This window comes from Neovison vison, chromosome 12 (assembly GCF_020171115.1).
Source record: "Neovison vison isolate M4711 chromosome 12, ASM_NN_V1, whole genome shotgun sequence".
NCBI lineage: Eukaryota > Metazoa > Chordata > Mammalia > Carnivora > Mustelidae > Neogale > Neogale vison.
In genome coordinates, this window is record NC_058102.1 from 133,980,954 (window position 1) to 134,008,125 (window position 27,172).

Consider the following 27,172-nt stretch of genomic DNA (forward strand, 5'->3'; position numbering starts at 1 on the left):
AAAGGTCTGTATTCAGAAAAGTACAGACTGTATACAGAAAACTACAGACTGTATACAGAAAACTACAGAACACTTATGAATGAAATTGAAGAAGACAAAAAGAATTGGAAAAACATTCCAGGCTCATGGATTGGAACCAATGTTGTTAAAATGTCTATGCTACCAAAAGCAATCTACACATTTAACACAATCCCTATCAAAATACCACCTGTGTTTTTCATAGAACTAGAACAAATAATCCTAAAATTCCTATGAAACCACAAAAGACCTTGAGTAGCCAAAGCACTCCCGAACAAGGAAAAGCAAAGCTGAAGGCATTGTGATTCTAGATATCAAGCTATATTACAGAGCTGTAGTCATCAATACCGTATACTACTGGCACAAAAACAGATATGTAGATCAATAGAACAGAAGAGATAACCTGGAAATGGATCCACAACTACATGGTGAACTAATCTTAAATAATGCCAGAAAGAATATCCAATGGATATTCAACAAATGGTTTGGAAAAACTGGATAACAACATGCAGAAGAATGAAACTGAGCACTTTCTTACACATACATAAAAGTTAATTCAAAATGGTTGAAGGACTGAAATGTGAAATAGGAAACCATCAAACTCCTGGAGGAGAACATAGGCGGGAACCTCTTTGACCTTGGCACCAGAGGCAAGGTAAACAAAACCAAAAATGAACTATTGGGACTTCATCAAGATAAAAAGCTTGTGCACAGTGAAGGAAACAATGAAACTAAAAGGCAGCCTATGGAATGGGAGAAGATATTTGCAAATGGCATATCTGATACAGGGGTATTATCTAAAATCAATAAGGAACTTACCAAACTCAACACCCAGAAAACAAATAATCCAGCTAAGAAATGGGAGGAAGATATGAATAGACATCTTTACAAAGAAGACATCTGGATGACTAACAGACACATGAAAAGAGATTCAAGATCATTCTCCATCAGGGAATTGTGAATCAAAACCATATTGATAATTGACTCTCTCTGCTTGACTTATTTCACTCAGCATAATCTATTCCAGTCCCGTCCATGTTGCTACAAAAGTTGGGTATTCATCCTTTCTGATGGAGGCATAATACTCCATAGGAGTAGGGAATTTGGGTAAACTGGAAGGGGAGGAGAACCATGAGAGACTATGGACTCTGAAAAACAATCTGAGGGGGTTGAAGTGGCAGGGGGGTGGGAGGTTGGGGTGCCAGGTGGTGGGTATTATAGAGGGCACGGCTTGCATGGAGCACTGGGTGTGGTGAAAAAATAATGAATAATGTTTTTCTGAAAATAAATAAATTGAAAAAAAAACCTAAAAAAAAAAAACATATTGAGATACCACCTCATGCCTGCCAGAATGGCTAAAATTAACAATGGACAATATAACAGGTGTTGGCAAGGATGCGGAGAATGGGGGAACCCCTTGCACTTTTGGTGGGAATGAAAACTGGTGCAGCTACTCTGGAAAACAGTATGGAGTTTCTTCAGAAAGTTAAAAATAGAGCTACCCTATGATCTAGCAATTGTACTACTTGTTATTTACCCAAAGGATACAAAACTACAGATTCAAAGAGGTATAGTTCTCCTGATGTTTATAGCAGCTTTATCTACAATAGTCAAACTATGGAAAGAACCCAAATGTCCATTGCCTGATGAATGGATAAAGATGTAGTATATATGTATAATGGAATATTACTCAGCCATCAAATAGAATAAAATCTTACCATTTGCACAGATGTGGTTGGAACTAGAGTGTATTATGCTAAGCAAAATAAGTCAGTCAGAAAAAGACATACCGTATGATTTCACTCATATGTGGAATTTAGGAAACAAAACAGATGAACATATGGGAGGGGAAAGAAGAGAGGGAACCAAACCATAAGAGACTCTATTTTTTTTTAAAGTTTTTATTTATTTTTTTGAGAGAGAGAGACAGAGCATGAGCAGGGGGAAGGAGCAAGGGGACCAGGAGAAGCAGGCTCCCTGCTGGGCATGGAGCCCAATGTGGGGCTCCATCCCAGGACCCTGAGATCATGACTGGAGCTGAAGGCATTTGCTTAACCAACTGAGCCACCCAGGTGCATGTCAAACCATAAGAGACTCTTAACTATAGAGAACAAACGCAGTGGTGATGGAGGGAGGTGCGTAGGAGATGGGCTAGACAGATGGTGGGTGTTAAAGAGAGCACTTGTTGTGATGAGCACTGGGTGTTTTATGTAAGTGTAAATCACTGAATTCTACTCCTGAAATCAATATTGCACTGCATGTTAACTGACTAGAATTCAAACAAAAACTCTAAAAAAAATAAAATGTGCAGTGTGACAGGTTGATATATGTATACATTTTGAAAGGATTCTCACAATCTAATTAATGCATTCTGCCCCCCCCCCACATATTTACTTATTTATTTATTTAGTGAGAGCAGTTGTTTTAGTTTCTTAGCAAATTTCAATTATACAACACAGAATTATCAACTATAGTCACCATGTTACACATTAGATCTTCAAAACGCATTCATGTTATAACTAAAAGCTTATGTCCTTCTCTCAAACCTCTACACATTTTCCCCACTCTCCAGCCCCTTCAACCACCATTCTGCTCTTTTTATATGAGCTCAACTTTAAAAAAAACTTTTGTAGGTTCCACATATACATGGTATCACGCAGTATTTGTCTTTCTCTCACTTGCTTTATTTAGCATAATGCCTTCGAGTCTATTCATGTTCTTGCAAATGGTAGGATTTCCTTATCCATTCATCCATTAATGAAAACAGGCTTTTTCCTATATCTTGGCTGTTGTGAATACTGCTGTTGTGAATACTGCTGTGAATATAGGAGAATAGATATCTTTTTGAGATAATTGAATTTTCTTTGCGTACATATAGCAGACGTGGGACTCACGGATCCTATGGTAGTTCTGTTTTTTTTTTTCAATTTATTTATTTTCAGAAAAACAGTATTCAAGAACCTCTGTACGTTTTTCAGTGGTAACTGTAACAGTTTACATTCCCACCAACAATGAATTAGGGTTTCTTTCCTCCACATTCTCAGCAGCATTTTGTACCTCTTGGGGGTTTTTTGTTTTTTGGTTTTGTTTTTTGTTTTTGTTTTGGTACTAGACATTCTAGCAAGTATAAAGTTATTTCTCACTATAGTTTTGATTTCATTGCCCTGGTGATTAGTGATGTTGAACATGTTTTCATGTATGTGTTTTTATCTTGGAAAAATGTTCAGGTCTTTTGACCAGATTTCAATTAGGTTATCTAGCTATCTATTGAATTGCATGAGTTCCTTGTATATTTTAGATATTAACAACTTACTGATTATGGTTTGGAAATATTTTCTCCCCATTTCATAGGTTGCCTTTTTTTTTGTATTCACAATGCTTGTATGTTTATTGGAAGATGGCAAAAAAAATCCATGGTTCTGTACAATAAGCTTAATATTAACACAGTTTGTTTATTTTCCTTTAATATTTTTTGCTTTCATGAATACTCAGAGCATTGAACATTTTGCAAGTAAGAATTATAACAGTACCTCTGTCACCTTGCTGAATTCATCACCACAAGAAAAACACAAATAATTAGTTTAATGCTTTTGCAATAAACTGATTAGTTAGTATTTCCAAAGTTATATTAAACTGAAGCCTTCATTATGATCGATTGCTTGAATCAGTTTAGAGCGTAGAGTTTCTTTATCTTTGTACTTTGGAAGATCCAGAAGATTAAAACAGGTATGAGAAACTGGGAGATATTCCTCGCCACCTCCTGTTGACTGGATGACTAGTTTTAGACTCTTCATACCAAGAATAGGAATGTGATCACTACCTGTCAAAAATAACAGAAATTGTTTTTTCTTTTCCAGTGGTAATTCATGAAATACTTCCCCCAAAATTTTTATCGTTGGATGTTCTGCCCAATACTGCCCTTTGTATTCTGTATTCTTTTCCAGTTCCTTCCAATCATAATTTGTATTTCCAATAACCATTGCTTGTAGTTCATTTGGCTGGAAGAGTTGAAGAACTTTTCCTCCACAGACCTTATGAAAGCCCGCATGAAAAGCATCAAACAAGGAAGCCACTGATTTATTGAATATGTAATCCACATAAGCATCAACAAACTCCTGCCGATTTTGTTTGTTAACAGCTGTGTCTGCACCATTTAGAACCAGCTCTTTCACTTCTGTTGCACCAAAGTTTTCAACTGTGATCGTAAAATTAAGACAAAATGTTTCCTTAACATCGTCTTCTGGGTAATCCAGTAACTGCTGCATGCTTCTTCCAACATCAGGTACTAGTTCCTTCAAATCATCCAAGGATGGCTTCTTTTTTAGCAGTTTCTTATACAAAGCCAAAGGAAAATGGAGGTCCACAATAGTAAAATTATAAATTGCTAATCCACAGATAACACCAATCAAGTGGAACAAATCACTGTCTTCAAATGTCTTATCAGAAAACCAAATGAGCCTGGAATCTTCATAATACCTAAACATGCCATACTTAGGATCCAACAATTCCCTCATGATGAGCAAGAAAAATTCTTTGCGTACTCCTCCTGCATCAACAGCATCTTCTCTAACAAATATAACCTTGAGTGGCTTTTTGTAGTCTATATTCTTTGTTTTCCTAAGACTTCCATTGCATCTCCTACAATATTTTCTCTACGCAGGACCAGAATTAAGCAAGGATTCACAGATTCAATCACTGGGAGAAAAAGAGAGGAGACATTCTGTCTGTGGGCCTGGTCAATAGCCATCTGCATCTGTAACACTGCATCTGTTTGTAACAGAGTAGTTTTTGCTTGGGCATCAAATACAAATGGGTATGTGCAGATTGTAACAGGGATATCTGCCAACATTCCATAGGCCTGCTGTTGGACCCAGTTGATATAATCATTCCTTATGTCTATTAATTCTTTTACTTCATTTATGTAAAATTTATCATACTGTATAATCTGTCCCGATTTCTCATTTACCCTATGCAATATTTCTAAAACCTTTAATGCAGTATGAATAAAACTGTTGAAAATTCTTCTTTCAGAAGGGGGGATGCCGATCTTGTAGAGTTTCAAAAGATGTACCACGACTTCCTTAAAAAGTTCTACAATCTTGAGGAATAGCGGAGGTTCAAGTACTGACCACCAGTTTTCGAATACATTCAGTGGTGCCTTTTCTAGGTTCACAAGAGCTGTACCAAAGGGAATTGCTATTGTTGTGAAATTGTTGGAATCACTCATCAGGGGGCATTCTGGTAGAATAAGATAAAACCTCAATGCTTCAACATCAGGTAAGGAGCTAGTCAGTTTAGGAATAAGATTCTTCTCCAAACTAGCTGCCACCTGCTGAGATATCTGAGGATGATCAGGTTGTATAAGTTTGTGGAATAAAAGCCTAGCAGCATTCATATCAACCCCCGAAAATTTGGTACCTGTTCTATAGTGATCATCATTGCTATAAAAGAGAAACAAAAAAAAAAAGAGAGGGAGAGAAAAAAATAATACACCCTAACAGCTAGAAAACTTCCATTTAGACAACCAGAGGAAGAAAATGTTCCATCTATTTCATTGGCTATCTCCACAGGCAACCTTCCAGAGGGGTAGCTCAGCCATTTTTGAATAAGAGCTTCATTCACAGTCCAGATCTGTTTTGAAGGATCAGGACATCTAAAGTCATCTGGTGGCCCACAGTTCTGGCGATTAGAGTAATGTGAAAAGCTTTGATCGCCCCCTGAGAAAATTCTTTTTACACAGAAATATTCTTCAGAATCAGTATCTGGTGGACACTACCCATTATAAGGGAACCAATTTCCTTTCACAGTGAAAGGACTTTCCCTGTTGCTTGTTGAACCAGTTCCTAGCTGCCCATTACCACCAAGTCCAAAAGAATAAATTCGTCCTGATGAAGGAACAAAAGCAGAAGTGTGCTGCCTTCCACAAGCAATCTGAGTGACAATGCTTCCCATAAGTTCAAAAACTTTCCTTGGGTTTATTTCATGACTGGTAGAGTTATGACCCAATTGACCATACCCTCCAGCTCCAAAAGTAAACACTCCACCTTCCTTGGTTAGTGCAGCAGAATGATCTTCTCCACAACAAACATAAACTATTTTCTGAGTTCTTAGTGACTTTAGTAAATTAGGAACATACCTATCATTTTCATCATTAAGACCTAGTTGACCAAATTTGTTGCGTCCCCATCCAAAAATAGCTCCAGAAAGGGTGAGTACAAAACTATGGGCTCCTCCTGCTGCAACTTGCATGAAAGGGATTCCAAGCAAAGACTTAATCAGCTGTGGCAAAGCTTGCTTTTTACAGTCAATGCCTAAACCCAACTGGCCATATTTATTTTGTCCCCAACTGAAGACTTCACTTGCTTTAGAAAGTGCAAGTGAATGATAGTAACCGCAAGCAAATTGTACTACCTGGATATCTGATAAACTTTTAATATTTCTGGGTACTCTGATACATTCCTCTGATCTTAGCAGGCCAAGCTGTCCATCAGAATCGAGACCCCACGCATACACCTGGCCCTTGTCATTTAGTGCTAATGTATGAGCTTCTCCACATGAAACAGCTACGATATTTTGGGCATCCTGGGCAACAACCTGCTCTGATTTCTTTCTGGATTTTTCATGACCTAGCTGTCCTAGATCATTACATCCACATGTATACACTGTTCCATCATCCAGAACAAATACAGTATGTCTGAGTCCACATCCCACATCTCGGACCTTTTTATTTATAAAAAAAGTCACTTTTTCGGGGCTCTAGCACAATTTCTTCATCAATTCCATCAATTCATCCAATTCCATCCAATCCATCAATTTCATTGCATTTGTAAATGGGATTTTTTAATATTTCTCTTTCTGTTGCTTCTTTTTTGGTATATAGAGATACAACAGATTATTGTGCATTAATTTTGTATCCTGCAACTTTACTGAATTTGTTTATCAGTGCTAGCAGCTTTGTGGGGAGTCTTTTTGGTTTTCTACATACAGTATCATGTCATCTCCAAATAGTGAATGTTTTACTTTTCCCTTACCAATTTGGATACCTTTTATATGTTTTTGTTGTCTGATTGCTGTGGGTAGAACTTCCAGGAATATGAAGACTAAAGGTGGTGACTGGACATCCTTGTCTTGTTTCATAGCTTGCCTTTTGCTTTTGTTGTGGTTTTCTCTGCCGCAGAGAGCTTTTTCTTTTTTAATTTTTTAGAAAAGATTTTTAAAAGTAATCTCTATACCCAAAATGGGGCTCAAACCTACAACCCCAAGATCAAGAGTTGCATGCTCTACTGACCAAGCCAGCAAGGCACCCTTGCACAGAGTTTTTTAGTGTGATGCCGTCCCATACATGTATTTTTCACTCATTGCCTTTGTTTTTGGTAAAAAAAAAAAAAGTCATTGCCAAGACATTAAAGAGCTTACTTCTTATATTTTCTTCCACGAATTTTGTTGTTTAAGGTCTTACCTTCAAGTCCTCAATATATTTTGAATTGATTTTTGTGTATGATGAAAGGAGTCTAGTTTCATTCTTTTGCATATGGATATGTAGTTTCCCCAGTATCATTTTTTGAAGAGACCATTTTTCCCTATTTTATATTCTTGATGTTTTGTCAAAAGTTAGTTGACTTTAACTGTATGGGTTTATTTCTAGGATCTCTTTTCTGTTCATTTAAATGCCTGTTTTTATGAACAATACTACACTGTGTGATTACTATAGCTCTATTACTACATATAGTTTATAATCAGAAAGTATGATGTCTCCAGCTTTGTTCTTTCTCAGGATTGCTTTGGCTATTCACAATCTTTTCACCTCCTTAGTTAAATATATTTCTAAGAATTTTATTGTGTTTGATGTTATTGTTAATGGATTTTTAATTTCTTTTTCAGGTAATTTGTTGTTATTGTATAGAAACACTACTGATACCAGTATGTTGATATTGTATCCTGCAACTTTCCTGAATTTGTTAATTACATCTAACAGTTTTTTGGTGGAATGTTTAGGATTTTCCATATATAAAATCATGTTTTATGCAAATAGACAGAACTTACTTTTTCCTTTCTGATTTAGAAACTTTTAGTTTTTTTTTTTTTCCTTGCCTGATTGCACTGAGTCGGTGTGGTAAGAGTAGGCATCCTTGTCTTGTTCCTGATATTAGAGGAAAAGCTGTTAAGCTTTTGTCATTCAGTATGAAATATGGGTGCTTATCCAGTATGACTTTTATTATTATTTTGAGGTATGTTTCTTTATCTAGTTTGTTGAGGGCGTTTATCATTAATGGATGTTGAATTCTGTCAATTGCTTTTTATGAATCTACTGAGATTATCATATGATTTTTATCTTTTATTCTATTAAAGATGTTATTTATTATTATTATTATTATTATTATGTTTTTTATTGATTTGTATATATTGAACCATCCCTGTATCACAAGGATGAATCCTGCCTGATCATAGTGTATGGTACTTTTATTGTGATTTGAATTTTGTTTGCTAATATTTATTGTGAATTTTTCATCTATGTTCAGAGAAGATATTGGTCTGTGTTTTTTTGTTTTGTTTTGTTTTTCCTTGTAGTGTCTTTTTTTAATAATTTTTTATTTTTTATAAACATATATTTTTATCCCCAGGGGTACAGGTCTGTGAATCACCAGGTTTACACACTTCACAGCACTCACTAAAGCACATACCCTCCCCAATGTCCATAACCCCACACCCCTTCTCACAACCCCCCTCCTTTGTAGTGTCTTTATCTGGCTTTGGTATCAGGACAATGCTGGCCATGTAAAATGAATTTGGGAGTGTTCCTTCCTCTTCAGTTTTTTGGAAGAGTTTGATAGGGATTGATGTTAATGTTTCTTTAATATTTTTTTTAGCTTTTTCAAATCATTTTAATAACCTAGCAGTGATTCAAAATAGGGAAAGAAAATTCAAACTTGTTCCCTTAAGAGGGAGGCTACCATGACTGCTCTGCACAAGCACGATCAAGGGAAACGATGAAACCGGATTCCAAACAGCAAGGGTGGTAAGAAGGCTTCAAGGCTCACAGTTTGAAGAGCTTGGTTTCGGAAAGTCTCTGAGGGGTAGCAGAAGAAACGTGAAGCTTAAGGGACCCTCAGAGGACTGGGCGCGGTTGCTGGGTCATGAGCACCTTGAAGCATTTCTTGAGAGTGATTCGGTGTCCAGAGTATTTGTCATCCGGGGAGAACTGAGCAGGATGCGCGGAGCAGGTCTGTTGTCCCATAGGGTCAGCTTCTTCAGAGTATAGACTTGGTCTCCCTGCTCATTGAGACAATACTGGAGAAACATGACAATGCTGAAAGGTGATGTTCCCAATGCTTCTTTAATGTTTGGTAGAATTCAATCAATATAATTATCTGGTGCTGGTCTTCTTGTCATTGAGAGGTTTTTGATTAATGATTCAGTGTCTTTACTCATTATTGGTCTGTTCATATTTTCTATTTCTTCATGATTCAGTCTTTATAGGTTATATGTTTCTATGAATTTATATATTTCTTTTTGGTTTCCAATTATTGCCATATAATGGTTCACAGTAATCTTTTACAATATTTGTATAGTTGTGGTGTCAGTTATGTCTCCTTTTTCATTTCTGATTTTATTTAATTGTTTTTTTCTGGTTGAGTAGAGTTAACACAATGTTCCATTAGTTTCAGGTGTACAACATAGTCATTCAGTTTCTCTACATGTTATGCTATGCTCACCACAAATGTCGCTACCCTGTTTTTTTAAAACCACTTAAAAAAGAAAAGATTATTTATTTATTTGAGAGAGAGAGAGAGGGCACAAGCCAGGAGGGAGGGGCAAAGGGAGAGAAGGAGGGAGACTCCCTGCTGGGAAAGGACCCAATGCAGGTCTCAGTCCCAAAACCCTGAGATCATGATCTGAGGTGAAGACAGATGCTTAACTGATCAAGTCACTTTGGTGTCCCTGTAGTTTTCATGTTTAACTATACAATGCATAAAATTCCATTTTCCCTATGCTGTGGCTTTTATTTCCATGACTTATTTTTTCCATAGCTAGAAGTCTATATCTTCCACTCCCCTTCATACGTTTTTGCCCATCCCTTCACTCCTACTCCCCTGGCAGCCATCAGGTTATTATCTGTATTTATAGGTCTAATTCTGCATCTTTTCTGTTTATTCATTTGAGTTTTTTAGATCCCATATATGTCTTTCTCAGTATGACTTAATTCACTAGGCATATTACGATCCAGGTCCATCCATTTTGTTGTATATGGCAGGATCTCATCCTTTTTAAGGCTGCATAGAATTCCATTTTCTTTCTTTCTTCCTCCCTCCCTTTCTTTCTTTCTTCCTCCCTCCCTTCCTTCCTTCCTCTCTTCTTTCCTCCCTCCCTTCCTCTTTCTTTCTTCCTTCCCTCCTTTCTCCCTTCCTTTCTTTTATGTTGTGTTAGTCACCATCATTAGTTTTTGATGTAGTGTTCCATGATTCACTGTTTGTGTATAACACCCATTGTCCTCCTTAATACCCATCACCATCCCCCCACCCTCCTCTCCTCTAAAACCCTCAGTTTGTTCCATTTTCTATTTCTTCCCTATCCGTTTGTCTACTGATAGAAATGTAGGTTGCTTTCATATCTTGGCTATTGTCAATAGTGCTGCAATAAATATAGGGATGTATATGTCTGTTCAAAATTATCATTTTCATTTTCTTGGGTAAATAGTCGTGAAATTACTGGGTCCTATGGTATTTCTATTTTTAATTTTTTGTGGAACCTCCATATTGTTTTCCACAGTGTCTGTAGCAGTGTGCACTCTCACCAACACTGCACAATAATTCCTTTTTTTTTTCCACGTCCTTGCCAACACTTGGTATTTCTTGTGGTTTTGATTGTAGCAATTCTGACAAGTATAAGATGATATGTCATTGTTATTTTGATTTGCATTTCCCTGATGATGAGTGATGTTGAGCATCTTTTCATGATCTTTGGTCATCTGTATGTCTTCTTTGAAAAACTCCTTTTCAAGTCTTTTGCCCATTTTGAAACTGGAATTTTTTTAAGCGTTGAGTTATAGAAGTTCAATATGTATTTTAGATATTAACCCTTTATTGGATATGTCTCTTGGAAATATCTTCTCTTATTCTGAGGGTTGTCTTTTTGTTTTGTTTATGGTTTACTTTGCTGTGCAAAAGCTCTTTATTTTGATGTAGTCCCAATAGTTTATTTTTGCTTTTGTTTCCCTTGCCCTAGAGAACATATCTAAAACATATCTAAAAAAATGTTGATATGACTGATATCAGAGAAATTACTGTCTGTGTTCTTTTCTAGGATTTTTATGGTTTCAGGTCTCATATCTAGGTTTTAAGCCATTCTGAGTCTATTTTTGTGTATGGTTTTGGAAGGTGGTCCATTTTTATTCTTTTATATAGCTGTCCTGTTTTCCTATGCCATTTATTAAAGAGACTGTCTTTTCCCCATTTTGTAGTCTTGCCTCCTTTATCATTGATTAATTGAGCTAATGAGTATAGGTCTATTTCTGAGCTCTCTTCTGTTCCACTGATCTTTTTGTGACAGTACCATAATGTTTTGATTATGGAAATCTGGAATAGTGATATCTTCAACTTTATTTTTCTTTCTCAAGATTGCTATGTCTATTTGAGACATTTTGTGACCAATAAAAAAAGAGAAAGGGGGATGCCTGGGTGGCTCAGTTGGTTAAGCAGCTGCCTTCGGCTCAGGTCATGATCCCAGGGTCCTGGGATCGAGTCCCACATCGGGCTCCTTGCTCGGCAGGGAACCTGCTTCTCCCTCTGCCTCTGCCTGCCTCTTTGTCTGCCTGTGTTCGCTCGCTCTCTCTCCCTCTCTCTCTGGCAAATAAATAAATAAAATCTTTAAAAAAAAAAAAGAGAAAGGACCCAAATAAACAAAAACAGAAATGGAAGAGGAGAAGTAACAAATGATACCACAGAAATACAAAGTATTATAAGAGAATACTGTGAAAAATAATATGCCAACAAATTGGACAACCTAGAAGAAATGGATAAAATCCTAGGAACATATAATCTTCCAAAACTGGATCAGGAAGGAATAGAAGATCATTTCTGATTTTATTTCTTTGAGTCTTCTTCTCTTTTCTTCTTAGTGTAGCCAAAGTTTTGTTTAGTTTTTTTTTTGTTGTTCTTGTTTTTTTTTTAAAGATTTTATTTATTTTATAGAGAGAGATCACAAGTAGACAGAGAGGCAGGCAGAGAGAGAGAGTGAAGCAGGCTCCCTGCCGAGCAGAGAGCCTGATGCGGGACTCGATCCCAGGACCCTGAGATTATGACCTGAGCTGAAGGCAGTGGCCCAACCCACTGAGCCACCCAGGCACCCTGGTTTTTTTTTTGTTGTTGTTTTGTTGTTTTTTTTTTTGACAGAGAAAGATCACAAGCAGGCAGAGAGGCAGGCAGAGAGCAGGGGTGGGGGCAGGGGGGACAGGAGCAGGCTCCCTGCTGAGCAGAGGGCTGGATGCAGGGCTTGATCCCAGGACCTTAGGATCATGACCTGAGTGGAAGGGAGACGCTTAACCCACTGAACCACCGAGGTGCCCCTTGTTTAGTTTTGTTAATCTTCTTTATTATATTTCTTGTCTCTGTTTTATTTATTTCTGCTCTGGTATTTATTATTGCCCATTTTACCCCAACATTTATTCGTTTGTTGGTTTTCTGTCTGGATGGTTTATCTACTATTGAAAATGGGATATTAAAGTCTTCCACTCTTATGGTATTGTCTGTTTCTCTCTTCAGACTTTTTAAAAAAAGAATTATTTATTTTATTTTATTTTTTTTAAAGATTTTATTTAGTTATTTATTTCACAGACAGAGATTACAAGTAGGCAGAGAGGCAGGCAGAGAGAGGAGGAAGCAGGCTCCCTGCTGAGCAGACAGCCTGATGTGGGGCTCTATCCCAGGACCTGAGATCATGAACTGAGCTGAAGGCAGAGGCTTTAACCCACAGAGCCACCCAGGTGCCCCAAGATTTATTTATTTTAGAGAGAGAGCATGGGGTAGGGGCAAAGGCAGAGGGGACGGGGGTCTTAAGCAGGCTCTGCATTGAGTACAGAACCTGATGCGGGGCTCCATCTCATGACCCTGATCATGACCTAAGCCAAAACCCAAATCTGGATGCTCTACCAACTGTGCCAGCCAGGCGCCCCTCTCTTCAGATCTAGTAGTATTTGCTTAATATATTTCGGTGCTCTCGTGTTGGATGCATATATGTATTTATGATTGTTGTATCTTCTTGATCAGTAGATTCTTGCATCATTCTATGATGGCCTTCTTTGTCTTTTGTTACTGTTTTGGCTTAAAGTCTCTTTTGTCTAATGTAAGTAAAGCTACTCCTGCTCTCTTTTGGTTTCCACTTGCATGGAATATCTTTTTCCATCCACTCACCTTTAGCCTATGTGTATTAAAGCTGAGGTGAGTCTTTTGTAGGAAGCATATATGTGGGTCTTATATATTTTATCTGTTCAGCCACTCTGTGTTTTTTTCCTGGAAGAATTCAGTGCATTTTCATTTACAGTAATTATTGATAGGTAAAGACTTACGTATGCCATCTCATTGTTTCCTAGCTGTTTTATAGTTTCCTTATACCTTTCTTTCTCTTTGACTTCCTTCCTTTCTGAATTGATAATTTTCTATAGTGGAATGCTTTGATTCTCTTTTTTGTATCATTTGTGAATGTATCATAGGTTTCTGCTTTTTGGTTACCATGAGGCTTACAAGAAACTTCTATATGTATAGCAGTCTATTTCATACTGATAACAATTAAACTTCAATCACATGTGAAAACTCTACACTTTTACTCCCCTTTTGTATTTTTAATGTCACAGTTTACTTCTTTTTATATTGTGTATCCATTAATAAATCATTGAAGCTGTAGTTTTTAATTTCATTTTATTTTTTTTTCAGTGTTCCAAAATTCATGGTTTATGCACCATACCCAGTGCTCCAGGCAATACGTAGCTGTAGTTATTTTTAAAAACTTTTGTCCTTTAACTGTTAAACCAGAGTTAAATGGTTACCATACCAGTGTTGCGTATTTACGTGCTTTCATGTTACTAATTGTCATACATTCACTTCAGTTTCAAGTGCTCCTTTCAGCATTTCTTCTAAGGCAGTTCTAGTGGTAGTGCGCTCCATCAGCTTTCGTTTTTTAGGCTACGTCTTCATTTTGCCTTCCTTTCTGAAGGCAACTTTGCCAGGTTAAGTATTCTTGGCTGGAAGTTCCTTTCTCACAGGATTTTGAATATATCATCCCATTCTCTCCTGGCCTGCAAGGTCCCTGCTCAGAAACCTGCTGTAGCCTCATGCGACTTACCTTGTAAGATAGAGTTTTTTTCTCTTGTTGCTTTTGAAATTTCTTTCTTTGTCTTTGATTTAGTGAGTTACATTATAATGCATCTTGTAGATCATTTTGGGTTGAAATTTTGTGGTGACTTATTATTACCTTCATTAACTTGGATCTCCAAATCTCTCCCCCAGGTTTGGGAAGTTCTCAGCCATTATTTCTTTAACTAAGCTCTTTACCACATTTTTCTCTCCTCCTTCTGGGACTCCAGTGATCTTTATGTTGTTTTTTGTTTTGTTTTGTTTTGATGGTGCCCCATAATTTTCATAGGTTTTCTTTATTCTTTTTCATTCTTTTTCCTTTTTGCTCCCCTATTTGGATAATTTCAGTTAATCTCTCTTTTATGTCACTGATTCCTTATGCTGCTTTGTCAAGTCTGATATTGTAGCTCTCTATTGAACTATTCAGTTACTGTATTCTTCAGGTCCAAAATTTCCGTTTGGTGTTTTTAAAAAATGTTTTCTCTTTTCTGAGCTTTCCATTTTTTTCTTGTATTGTCTTCCAAATTTTGTTGTTTATATGTGTTTTTTTAACAGTTTCCTGAACATCTTTAGAATGACTGTTTTGAATTATTTGTTGTGCAATTCTTGGATCTCCATTTCTTTGGGACCAGTTACAGGAGATTTACTCTATTCCTTTGGTGGAGTCATGTTTTCCTATTTTTTTTTTTTTTGTGATTCCAATAGCCTTTTGAAGTAGTCACCTGACCTTTATGGCCTGACTTGGGTAATATAAGACTTTGACCTCAGAGGGGGGCATGCTGATGCAGGGCACCAAGTCTGGGGTGTGGGTGGCTTGGTTTTCTTTGGCTAAGGCCACTAGGGTCCACAGCATTGACAACACTGTTGTCCTTGGTAAGCATTGAAGGGATCCATAGTGGTTTCAAGGGCAGCTGGGGTCCTCAGGGACACTTCCTGGTACAATGGTTAGGGACTAGGCATGTAGTGGTGGTGGCCAGAACTTGTGATGGCATACTTGGCTGCAGAGTCCAACTGCAGGTGCCTGTGTCATGTCATGTGTCAGTTGGGCACGTCATGCAGTGGTGAGGTCATGGAAGGCAGCAAAGAACAGGCCCAGCTACAGGCTCACTGGCTTGCATTACTATGGCTGTTGGATATTTCCATGGGTGTACAGCAATGTAGACTCTTGACAGGATTCAACCCTGGGATGTGTGGGTGCACAGCTGGTGGGGCTAGTGACAGAAGACAGGGCCTAGTCCAGGCCCACAAGCAATTGCAGAATCCCTGGCTGTTGGTGTGCTCCCCTATGCCTCCACAATCTTACTCCAAGGCCTGAAAACTTCAGCAGAGGCCAGTGACAATTATCAGGATTGTCAGGGTTGCAGTGTGCAAGTGCACAGATAGATGGGATGGCCCTAATTGCACACATGTTGGTGGGGTCAGTGTCGGGGGTCTAGACTGGCATCTTACACTTGTGCAACAACAGAGGCCTGGGCTGCCTGCTGGTGCAGTTTCCAGGCTCTTTTCACAGCCAGAGAGGGGAATTAATGGGAAGAGACTTTACTTCCATGGAAGCTAAGCTGGCAATTGATTTTTTTACTGGCTAAACCTGCCTGGCTTCACTGCAGTGGGTCCTGCTATGTGGCTGCTATTAGTAGCTACTGTGTTTCTTCTTGTTCCTAGTCATCTCTGTTTATCTTACTTTTGTTGGTCTCTGGGTGGGGTAAAACTGAATTGGGACCTTTGTGTAGTACCCTGAAAGCCTGGAGAAGCTGGTCACTCACTCCGCTTTTCCTTTTTTGGTAAGTGGAACTTTCTCTGACTGGGGCCCTTGGCACTGAGCAGTTCCAACTTGAGGGGTGAGATGATGCAGGCAAAATGAAACATTCTTCTTTTCTTGTGTAATTATTCTCAAGCGTTTTTGCTTTACTGTGTTGCTAAAATTTCTTAAGAGGACTCCTGAGCTCTCTCAGAGCCATTTTTATTCACGGATAGCTTTCTGATTAATGATCTTTGTGAAGGGATGGAGGTCTCCCACATTGATATTTTGGTGATGTCGCTCACAACTTTCCCAGATTTTTAAATTCACTCCAAAATTTGTGAATCATTGTGCTATATAGTAACAGAGGGAGAAGTCAAGAACCATGTTTTATTGATCCTGAGTTAGCACAATTCCTTATATTGACAGTCATTAAAAATTTACATTATTTACTTATTATCACTGTTACCCTTATAATTAATTTTGGAAATAAAAGCTATAATGTTTTTATTACTTCCTTTATCAAGCTCTAGAAGGCCATACCACAGTCTGGGGAGTCATCAGTGGCATCGCTGTCCATCAAAGTCAGCTATCTTATCACCAGACCATCTCAGAAGAGCAGGAGAGGCCCCTGCAGAGCATCTATTTGACTCATGTTGACCCATTAAGAGTACAGTACAAGAGTCACAGCATGGGAATGTCTGCTGGAGATCCCACTAAAGTGGAGACCTTGGCAAACACCATTGGAAGAAATAAGTGCCAGGGGACTCCTGTTCTGAAGGTTGGTCAGTGAAAGGCAGCAGGGGCCACACCGAATCTGCATTGGGAATAGTGGGCCTCATTAAGCTGCACTATGTAAAGATCCTTCCATATTTGTACTATTTAGACAGTGCAAGCAGCATAAACACTAAGAGTTTGAATCCGTCCATTCCAGCAAGACTGGAGGCTTGCAAGGAGTCCCAAGAATTTATCAGGGGAGCTAGGGTTAACAATTTAAGATTTGAGGGGAACCAATGTTCATGTTGTCATTAGATGGTTGAAGCAGTAATCTTAGGAGGCTAAATGAAACATTTCTACAGTCTATAGGTTCAAGGAAGTCCCTATAGCTCCCAAGGGAAGACATGGCCAAAGAATTTGGATATATCCTTAATTGGCCATACTTTTATGAAGGTTTGAAAACAACTCCCATAGGTTATCTAAAGTATTGGTTTGGTCAAAAGAATCTCAAGACTTATTTAAAAATTCTTCAGGTGTAGCACAAAAGTAAAAGGGGAAAGTGCAAAGATCTGAGGTAACAAAGAAATATATAAAAAATCAAATATATGGATATATAGTAGAAAATGAAATTGTAAACTAGATCATACAGGGTGCTTTGTAGACTATCTTTAAAAATTTGTGTTTTAAGTATGATAGGACATCACTCAAAGATTTTTTTAAGATTTTATTTATTTATTTGAGAGAGAGAGAGAGATAGTGAGAGCACAAGCAGAGAGGAGAGGGAGAAGCAGGAAGCCAGATGTGTGGCTCCATCCCAGGACCCTGGATCATGACTTGAGCTGAAGTTACACACTTAATTGACTAAGCCACCCAGTCACCTGTCGTTGAAAGATTTTAAGCAACAGAGTGACATTATCTGAATTTATGTTTTCAAACTTTGCCTTTTGGAACATAAGGAGGCCAGAATGTAAATTGAAAGATCTTTTAGAAGACAATTGGAAATTTCCAGGTAAGGTATGTTGATAGTTTGGACTAGGGTAGAGATAAGATATCTTTTCAGGTCTGAGTCAACTAGACAGTGCTAGATTGGACTGGGAGGCCCAGGAAAGGGGGAATCAAAGATGACTCCTAGGTTTTGGCTTGAATAGCTGAATATGTAAGGGTATCATTTGCTGAGGTGGTGATGAATAGAAAGGAACATATTGAAATGGGAAAGGGAAAGAGAAAGGGAGTGTTCCATTAGGGACATAGGAAATTTGAAATGCTTGATAGACAGCCAGTTGGGGGTGTTGAGTAGTGTGGTCCATGAGACTGGAACTTGGATGAAAGTCTGACCCAGAAATATAAGTCAGTGTCTGTATATGGTCTTCCAAGCTATGCAACTAGGTGAAGTCACTTGCAGAGAATTTGTATAGGGAAGAGGACCAGAACTGAGCCCTGAATCCCTGAAGCCCTGAAACATTCATTGTTTCAGCAATAGGGAAGCCAGCCAAGGAGCCAGGAAGAAATTGTCCAAAAGGGAGGAGGAAACCAGGACTATGTGGTGGCAGAAAGACAGTGGGGTCAACATTGAATACAGTTGAGGGCAAGAAAGTCCCCATTGAATCCGGTAACCAGGAGGGCAAAAGCAGTTTCAGTGGCTTGTTGGGGAAAGCTAAGGAGGGACAAGGGAGATGAAGAAGAGACAGTGGGGTTGGAGGAAGGCCCGTGCCACTCTCTTCTCCTTCAGGACTCTTGCAGAAGAGGGAGGGCTGGTTTACCCATCAGTGGAGGGAAGGGAATTTCAAATTATTACTTCAACTGCTTTTCTTACTAGGTGATGGGGAGATGACTCAATTTTTTTTTTAATCCATACATTGATAAACGTTGAATGGGGCTGTGTATGCGCATATACGGCATGTTGTTCATCATGCTGAGTTCGATTTAGATTGATCAAATATTCTTTTAACTTTAAAATGTATCTTTATAGACTTCACCGTGACAGTAAACATCTATTTAGTGCCTGCTGAGATTTCTTCTAGTTCAGCTAATGCTCTAAATTGAAATTGATCATAGCCCCATCTTGTGAACTTGTTTAGCGAGTGAAGGTACAACTGTGTCCTGTTCTCTATTCTCTACGACTCTCTCTGGAAGACAGTCAAGGCTTTAGTGAGCTTACTGGCTATCTGGTAAATGAAGTCAAATCCAAACATTTGGCCACTTTGCTTTATTTTTGTTTGGCTTATAATTTCAGAGATTCTATGTTAAACCCCATAACTTCATGGGAGATATAGAGGCTCCTGAGCTAGCGGTGATACAGTGTGAAATCCAGACTCATTCCAATGTCAGGAGGCTGTAGCAGTTTCTAGGAAGTGTCAGAATCCTAATCATCCCTGGGCTTCTGAAGGTAGAAGCAGGAGGTGTGGCCCTTCCATGACACAGAGTCAATTAGGGAATTTTCTGATTGTGTAAGTGATTGAAACTTTTATAGAAAAATTTTAGAGATTAAAATTAGAAAATAGAAATCATTCACCATCCAATCACTTGAAGACAGTTGTTATTATCATTTTTATATATTCTATTTTGGAGCATAGGATTTTGGTGCTTATTTTTAAAGCCATTGAGATCATTATATAGAGCTATGTGTTTGATTAAGGTTTGAGGGCTTTGAGGTTATGTAGGAAGTTACAGATAATCTATCCATTTCTGTTTGTGAATCAGGAACACAATGATATTCAGACTGGTTTCTCTACAGCCAGGCCATGAGGATTCATATCCGTAGGGGTTTGCAGTGGCCTATTTTGTGCAGTGAGATTATAATAATTTTATGCTTTCTAACTTCTCATGGCCCCTGGCAAACACTTCAAGTCTTAGGCAACCTGAGATTTTGACTTTGATGAGTCACTGTAATTTATGGCCACTCTGACCACAGGGAAGTGGTTGTTTTAGATGTTGGTCTTGAACTAACTGGTGGGTGGTCATGGTGCCTAGCAGGGGCTGGCTTTAGAATTTGAATTACAACAGCTTTATTTTGAATGACACTGGTATTTAATAGCTTTACATGGTCTCACTGCCTGCAGACAGGGGGCCATCAGAACCTCAGTAACAAGTGCATCTGAGGCAAGGATTCACTCAAAAGGACAAGAGCATCTTGACTGGGGGTAATTATTTGCTGCTTTTACAATCTGATCTTCAACCAGGACCACAGGCCAAGAATTTAATGCAGCTAAATCATGTGTATGAGCTTGATAACTAGCATGCAAGCAAAGGGCTTATGCAGGTGTGGGTTGGCTGCTCTCCTTTTGTGCTTTTTTTCCCCTTTAGATTGTATTTGCTAAGATTTTATTTATTTGACAGAGGGAGAGCACAAGCAGGTGGAGCTGCAGGCAGAGGGGAAGGGAGGGGGAGAAGCTGGCCCTCAGCTGAGCAGGGACTCAATCTCAGGACCCTGGGATCCCGACCTGAGCCAAAGGCAAATGCATAACCAACTGAGCCACCCAGGTGCCCCAGTTAATAGTGTTTGAACTGAATTCAGAGCCAAGGGAGGAATCTATGGAGGGACTAAGCCATGGATATGCATGGTTTATAAAAGCCTTTAAGATCATTCCCCACTTTGACATCCAGAGCCTGTAACATCTCAATCCCTAGGATGCGCGGTCTCCAGTAGAAATGACATGGGGATTTGTCCCACAAGGCCTCTAGAGGCGCACTTCACCAAAAGCCCCTTTATTTCAGGAACTTGCTGAAAGTGGATCTCCTGCTGAAATAGTTCTGGGGATGAACATTCCCTGGGAAGCTGGGTTCACAGACCTAAGATGTTCCATACCAAGGGGCAGTCTCCTTTGTGGCTTGGGACCCAAAACACCTGTTCCTGGGAGAGAGTGCAGACCCTGTCACCATGTGGGAGCCCACTCTGATGCAGAAAGATGGCCGTCAAGGGGAAGTAGAAACTGAACGGGAAAAACTGCTTCTCAGGGTCTGATGCCAACTGCCTCCCTTGCCAGTTTAAAGGAAAAAAAGAGAGAGAGAGAGAGAGAGAGAGAGAGGATTATCTCAAATGACAATGCCTGAGAAAAGAAATGAGTGACTCCCAGCCCCTACCACATCCTTGTCCCACAAAAGTGGTAAATCTCATAGTATCAAATTTAACCTCTTTTGAGATATTCTCCCAAGGGTTTTAAAAATTGAGATATAAAAGGACTTGTTTATAAAAACCAGGCTCTGAACTGTAGAGAGCAATTAGATGGTTACCAGAGGGGGGATGGGTGGGGGGATGGATGAAATAGATGAAGGGGATTACGAGTACATTTATAAAATTAAAACAAAAAAAGAAAAGAGAGAGTGCACTTATGATGAGCACTGAGTAATGTATAGAAGTGTTGAATCATTATCTTATACACCTGAAACTAATTTAACACTATGTTAATTACACTGGAATTAAAATTAAAAAAACAAAATGATTGAAATTAAAAATGACTGAGCCACCCAGGCACCCCAATTAAAAATGAATGAATGAATGAATAAATAAATATAAAGAAAATTCATGGTTTAAAAATGTACATATGCTCCACTTATTTGTGGAGCATAACAAATAGCATGGAGGACAAGGGGCGTTAGAGAGGAGTAGGGAATTTGGGTAAATTAGAAGGGGAGGTGAACCATGAGAGACTATGGACTCTGAAAAACAATCTGAGGGGTTTGAAGTGGCGGGGGGGTGGGAGGTTTGGGTACCAGGTGGTGGGTATTATAGAGGGCACGGATTGCATGGAGCACTGGGTGTGGTGAAAAAATAATGCATAATGTTTTTCTGAAGATAAATAAATTGAAAAAAATGTACATATCAGTAATTTTTAGTATATTAACTATCACTATTGCCAGTTTACCATTAACTAAAACCAGTAACAAATTCCAGAATATTTCCATCACACCAAAAAGAAACCCCACATCTATTAGCAGTCAGTCACATTTCTCTCCACCTCCACCACCTGGTAATCACTAATCTACTTTTTATCTCTACAGATTTGCCAGTTCTGGATAGTTCATATAAATGGAATCATACAGTGTGTAGCCTTTGTGACTGACTTCTTTCACTTCAGCATAATGTTTTCAAAGTTCATCCATATTGTCACATGTAGCAACTCCCATTATTTTTTAGCAGAATAATTTTTCATTGCATAGATGAGCCACATTTGTTCATCCATTCATCAGTTGATAGCATTGGAATGTTTACATTTATTTTTAGACATTTATTTATTTATTTATTTATTTGAGAAAGAGAGAGACTGCAGTGGGGAGGGACAGAGGGCGAAGGGGAAGGAGAGAAGCAGACTCCCTTCTGAGCACTTAGCCTAGCTGAGCTCAGTGTAGTGACCCTGAGACCACGACCTTAGCTGAAAGCAAGAGTTGAGTACTCAACTGAGGACCCAGGCACCCCTGGATTGTTTGCATTTTGTTTTGGCTGTTATGCATAATGTTATGAACATTCTTTTTTTTTTCAAAGATTTCATTTATTTATTTGAGAGAGAGGTATACAGAATGAATGAGAGAGAGAGATCATGAGAGGAAAGAGGTCAGCGGGAGAAGCAGACTCCCCACCAAGCTGTGAGCCCAATGTGGGACTCAATTCTGGTGTTCCAGGATCATGACCTGAACCGAATGCAGTCACCCAACAAACTGAGCTACCCAGGGGCCCTGCTATGGACATTCTTGTGCAATCCTAATTGGTTTTTAGGATCATAATCATGGGCCTCAGACAAGCAACATAGGTTGACTAGTAAAGTTGAAAGAAATATTTTTCAGCTAATTTTGAGTTTCTATTATGACTTTCGATCACACTAAGTGCTGAGATTTGGAGCATAATTATGTTTGGGTTAACTATCCTAAGATTTGGGGATTGTTTTATTTTTGTTAATGTGTAGGTATGAAAAACAATTGCTGTGTAATTTTAAATGCTTTAGATCCTTCATAGTGAGGCTGCTGAGCTGTGTGGCAAGCAAACAGACACAAAATCTGAGGTCCTGAAGTGCAGCCAGTCTAGAGAAGGACAGTCCAGGCTGCGGCTGCCTAAAGAATGAAGACATGGAAAATTCATCTAACTGAAATTGAGCAAATGAGCAGTTGAAGAGAATGATTACTTAGACTTTAAACTGAAATTGGGGACTTTAATTTCTTGGATTCGTAATGCACACAGACAGCAGAATTTTTTCACACTTTACCCCTTTGGGTCTTCAACTAAAAGATTTTGGATTTTAATTTTTTAAGATTTATATCTTTAAATGATATCACTGGGAAATTAACAATGGGAGGTTTTTTAAAAATTGAATTTAGGGGTATCACCGTGGTATGTTGATATATGATTTTTGGAATATTTTAATTTAATTTAGAATATTTGATTTCATTTTAATGTTTTAGTGCTGTTATCTGACCTCATTGCAGAAACTCTGAGAGGCTACATTGGACCATATAGCTGGGCAAAATTTGGAATAGGAAATAGAAAAGAAGTGAACATTCATCTTTAAATTCAGAACAGCCACTGAGATCATTCAATTAATACACCATTCTGTCCCATTTCAGAGCCTAGAGAAAAATCCAATTCTATTAGCAGTAAGAAAGGTCCTAGAAAGTCCCAGAGAGATCCACAAATGAGTATGGAAGGGGAGTTATTTTCTTATAACAAATATTTTCTTCACTATGGTAAATGCGTATTAGTTCTATGCTAATAATGCCTCATTGACTAATTTTTAGAAGAAATCTAAAAAAAAAAAATCAGAGACCTACGTTTAGAATACAATTTTTAAAAAACACAGCAAAGTTAACTCTTCTATTCAAAGGTAAAGGAAAAATACAAGGAATGATGATTGTATTATCACTTACTCTTCCATCTGGGAGATGGAAAATTTCTTTTGCTGTAGTTTTTTAAGAAGTTAGATTACAGAGACATTCAAATGTGAAAAAAATAGTTCTGGATTTTCCTCTCCTACTGAATCACTGCTACTTCCACTGCCAGGAGTGTAAAAATGGTGATTGGACTTTGGCCCTTCAGTTTTTTCTCCTTGGGCCAAAGTGGAAGGTAAATTTGGCCATTCTTACAAGCATAGGCCTTGAGCCCTTTCCTGCCAGCATGGGAAAGAGGATGGAAACCAGGTATGCTCTTTCTGCCCCTGAGCTGTTAGCACTGTGGGTTTTCCAGAATTTTCCCATTTACTGCTACTTTGCATACTCTTCTCTGGAAAGGAAGTCAGTATTCCATTCCTGACATTATATCTTAATTTGGTGCAAGGTTGTGGTATAAGATTGGACCTTTTGTTTGTTTGTTTGTTTCATCATAAAAGACCTGTTCTTTACTGTTTTTATTTCTTAAGTTCATGTCATTCACTTTTGAGAGTGATTTCGAAAGGGATTTCAAGAAGGGCGCCTGGGTGGATCAGCTGGTTAAGCATCTGACTCTTGATTTCGGCTCAGGTGGTCATCACATGGGTCGTGGAATTGGACCCCATGTCAGGCTCCACACTCAGTGGGAAGTCTTCTTGAGATCCTCTCTCTTCTTCCCTCTCCTTCAGTCCACCTCTTGCATGCCTGCTTGCACTCTCTCTATTTATTATTAAATAAATAAATTTTAAAGAAAGAGAGAGATTTCAAAAATTTGTGCATATATGGCCATTTTATCCTGACTTTAGGACACTTAAAATGTTTCAAATCTCCTTTAAAAAAAAGTCTGGAATATTTGATTAGTTAATGTATGGACACCATGCAAGGTTATGAAGCAGAATGTCATATACATTAAAAGCCATCTCTGGAATTTGGAAGTTAGAGTAAAAACAGTCTGAGGGGTTTGAAGTGGCGGGGGGGTGGGAGGTTGGGGTACCAGGTGGTGGGTATTATAGAGGGCACAGCTTGCATGGAGCACTGGGTGTGGTGAAAAAATAATGAATAATGTTTTTTCTGAAAATAAATAAATTGGGAAAAAAAATTCTGCGAAATATCCCACCTCGCTGTCTAATTCTAGTAGTGTTAGGAAGCTCACCTACTTTTTTTTTTTCTTTCTTTTTTTTTCCCAATTTATTTATTTTCAGAAAAACAGTATTCATTATTTTTTCACCACATCCAGTGCTCCATGCAAGCTGTGCCCTCTATAACACCCACCACCTGGTACCCCAACCTCCCACCCCCCCCGCCACTTCAAACCCCTCAGACTGTTTTTCAGAGTCCATAGTCTCTCATGGTTCACCTCCCCTTCCAATTTACCCAAATTCCCTACTCCTCTCTAACGCCCCTTGTCCTCCATGCTATTGGTTATGCTCCACAAATGAGTGAAACCATATGATAATTGACTCTCTCTGCTTGACTGATTTCACTCAGCATAATCTCTTCCAGTCCCGTCCATGTTGCTACAAAAGTTGGATATTCGTCCTTTCTGATGGAGGCATAATACTCCATAGTGTATATGGACCACATCTTCCTTATCCATTCATCCGTTGAAGGGCATCTTGGTTCTTTCCATAGTTTGGCGACCGTGGCCATTGCTGCTATAAACATTGGGGTACAGATGGCCCTTCTTTTCACGACATCTGTATCTTTGGGGTAAATACCCAGGAGTGCAATTGCAGGGTCGTAGGGAAGCTCTATTTTTAATTTCTTGAGGAATCTCCACACTGTTCTCCAAAGAGGCTGCACCAACTTGCATTCCCACCAACAGTGGAAGAGGGTTCCCGTTTCTCCACATCCTCTCCAACACATGTTGTTTCCTGTCTTGTTAATTTTGGCCATTCTAACTGGTGTAAGGTGATATCTCAATGTGGTTTTAATTTGAATCTCCCTGAGGGCTAATGATGATGAGCATTTTTTCATGTGTCTGATAGCCATTTGTATGTCTTGATTGGAGAAGTGTCTGTTCATATCTTCTGCCCATTTTTTGATGTGTTTGTCTGTTTCGTGTGGGTTAAGTTTGAGGAGTTCATTATAGATCCTGGATATCAACCTTTTGTCTGTACTGTCATTTGCAAATATCTTCTCCCATTCCGTGGGTTGCCTCTTTGTTTTGTTGACTGTTTCCTTTGCTGTGCAGAAGCTTTTGATTTTGATGAAGTCCCAGAAGTTTATTTTCGATTTTGTTTCCTTTGCCTTTGGAGACGTATCTTGAAAGAAGTTGCTGTGGCTGATATCAAAGAGATTACTGCCTATGTTCTCCTCTAGGATTCTGATGGATTCCTGTCTCACGTTGAGGTCTTTTATCCATTTTGAGTTGATCTTTGTGTACGGTGTAAGAGAATGGTCGAGTTTCATTCTTCTACATATAGCTGTCCAGTTTTCCCAGCAATATTTATTGAAGAGACTGTCTTTTTTCCACTGTATATTTTTTCCTGTTTTGTCGAAGATTAATTGACCATAGAGTTGAGGGTCCATATCAGGGCTCTCTACTCTGTTCCACTGGTCTATGTGTCTGTTTTTTTTTTTTTTAAGATTTTATTTATTTGACAGAGAGAAATCACAAGTGGACGGAGAGGCAGGCAGAGAGAGAGAGGGAAACAGGCTCCCTGCTGAGCAGAGAGCCCGATGCGGGACTCGATCCCAGGACCCTGAGATCATGACCTGAGCCGAAGGCAGCGGTTTAATCCACTGAGCCACCCAGGTGCCCCTATGTGTCTGTTTTTATGCCAGTACCATGCTGTCTTGGTGATCAAAGCTTTGTAATAAAGCTTGAAATCAGGTAAGGTGATGCCGCCAGCTTTATTTTTGTTTTTCAACATTTCCTTAGCGATTCGGGGTCTTCGCAGATGACATGATTCTTTATATGGAAAACCCAAAAGACTCCACCCCCAAACTACTAGAACTCATACAGCAATTCAGCAGCGTGGCAGGATACAAAGTCAATGTGCAGAAATCAGTGGCTTTCTTATACACTAACAATGAAAATACAGAAAGGGAAATTAGAGAATCGATTCCACTTACTATAGCACCAAGAACCATAAGATACCTGGGAATAAACCTAACTAAAGAGGTAAAGGATCTATACTTGAGGAACTATAGAACACTCATGAAAGAAATTGAAGAAGACACAAAAAGATGGAAGACCATTCCATGCTCTTGGATCGGAAGAATAAACATTGTTAAAATGTCTATACTGCCTAGAGCAATCTATACTTTTAATGCCATTCCGATCAAAATTCCACCGGCATTCTTCAAAGAGCTGGAGCAAATAATCCTAAAATTTGTATGGAATCAGAAGAGACCCCGAATTACTTTTTTTTTCTTTTTCAAAGATGATTAAATAATACACAGTCAGAATTTCACATTCTACCTGGCATATGGTGAGTGTTCAACAAATGTTGGCTTTTATTGTTACTACTCTTTCATTTGCTCAGACACATGTGATCAT

The 27,172-nt window shown here is 38.7% G+C and overlaps 2 pseudogenes; both read right to left on the reverse strand.

The window, feature by feature from the left end:
• Positions 1 to 3,641: 3,641 nt before the first annotated feature.
• Positions 3,642 to 6,805, reverse strand: LOC122891042 (annotated as a pseudogene).
• Positions 6,806 to 9,109: 2,304 nt separating this feature from the next.
• On the reverse strand, positions 9,110 to 9,318 carry LOC122891952 (annotated as a pseudogene).
• Between the last annotated feature and the right edge of the window lie 17,854 nt (positions 9,319 to 27,172).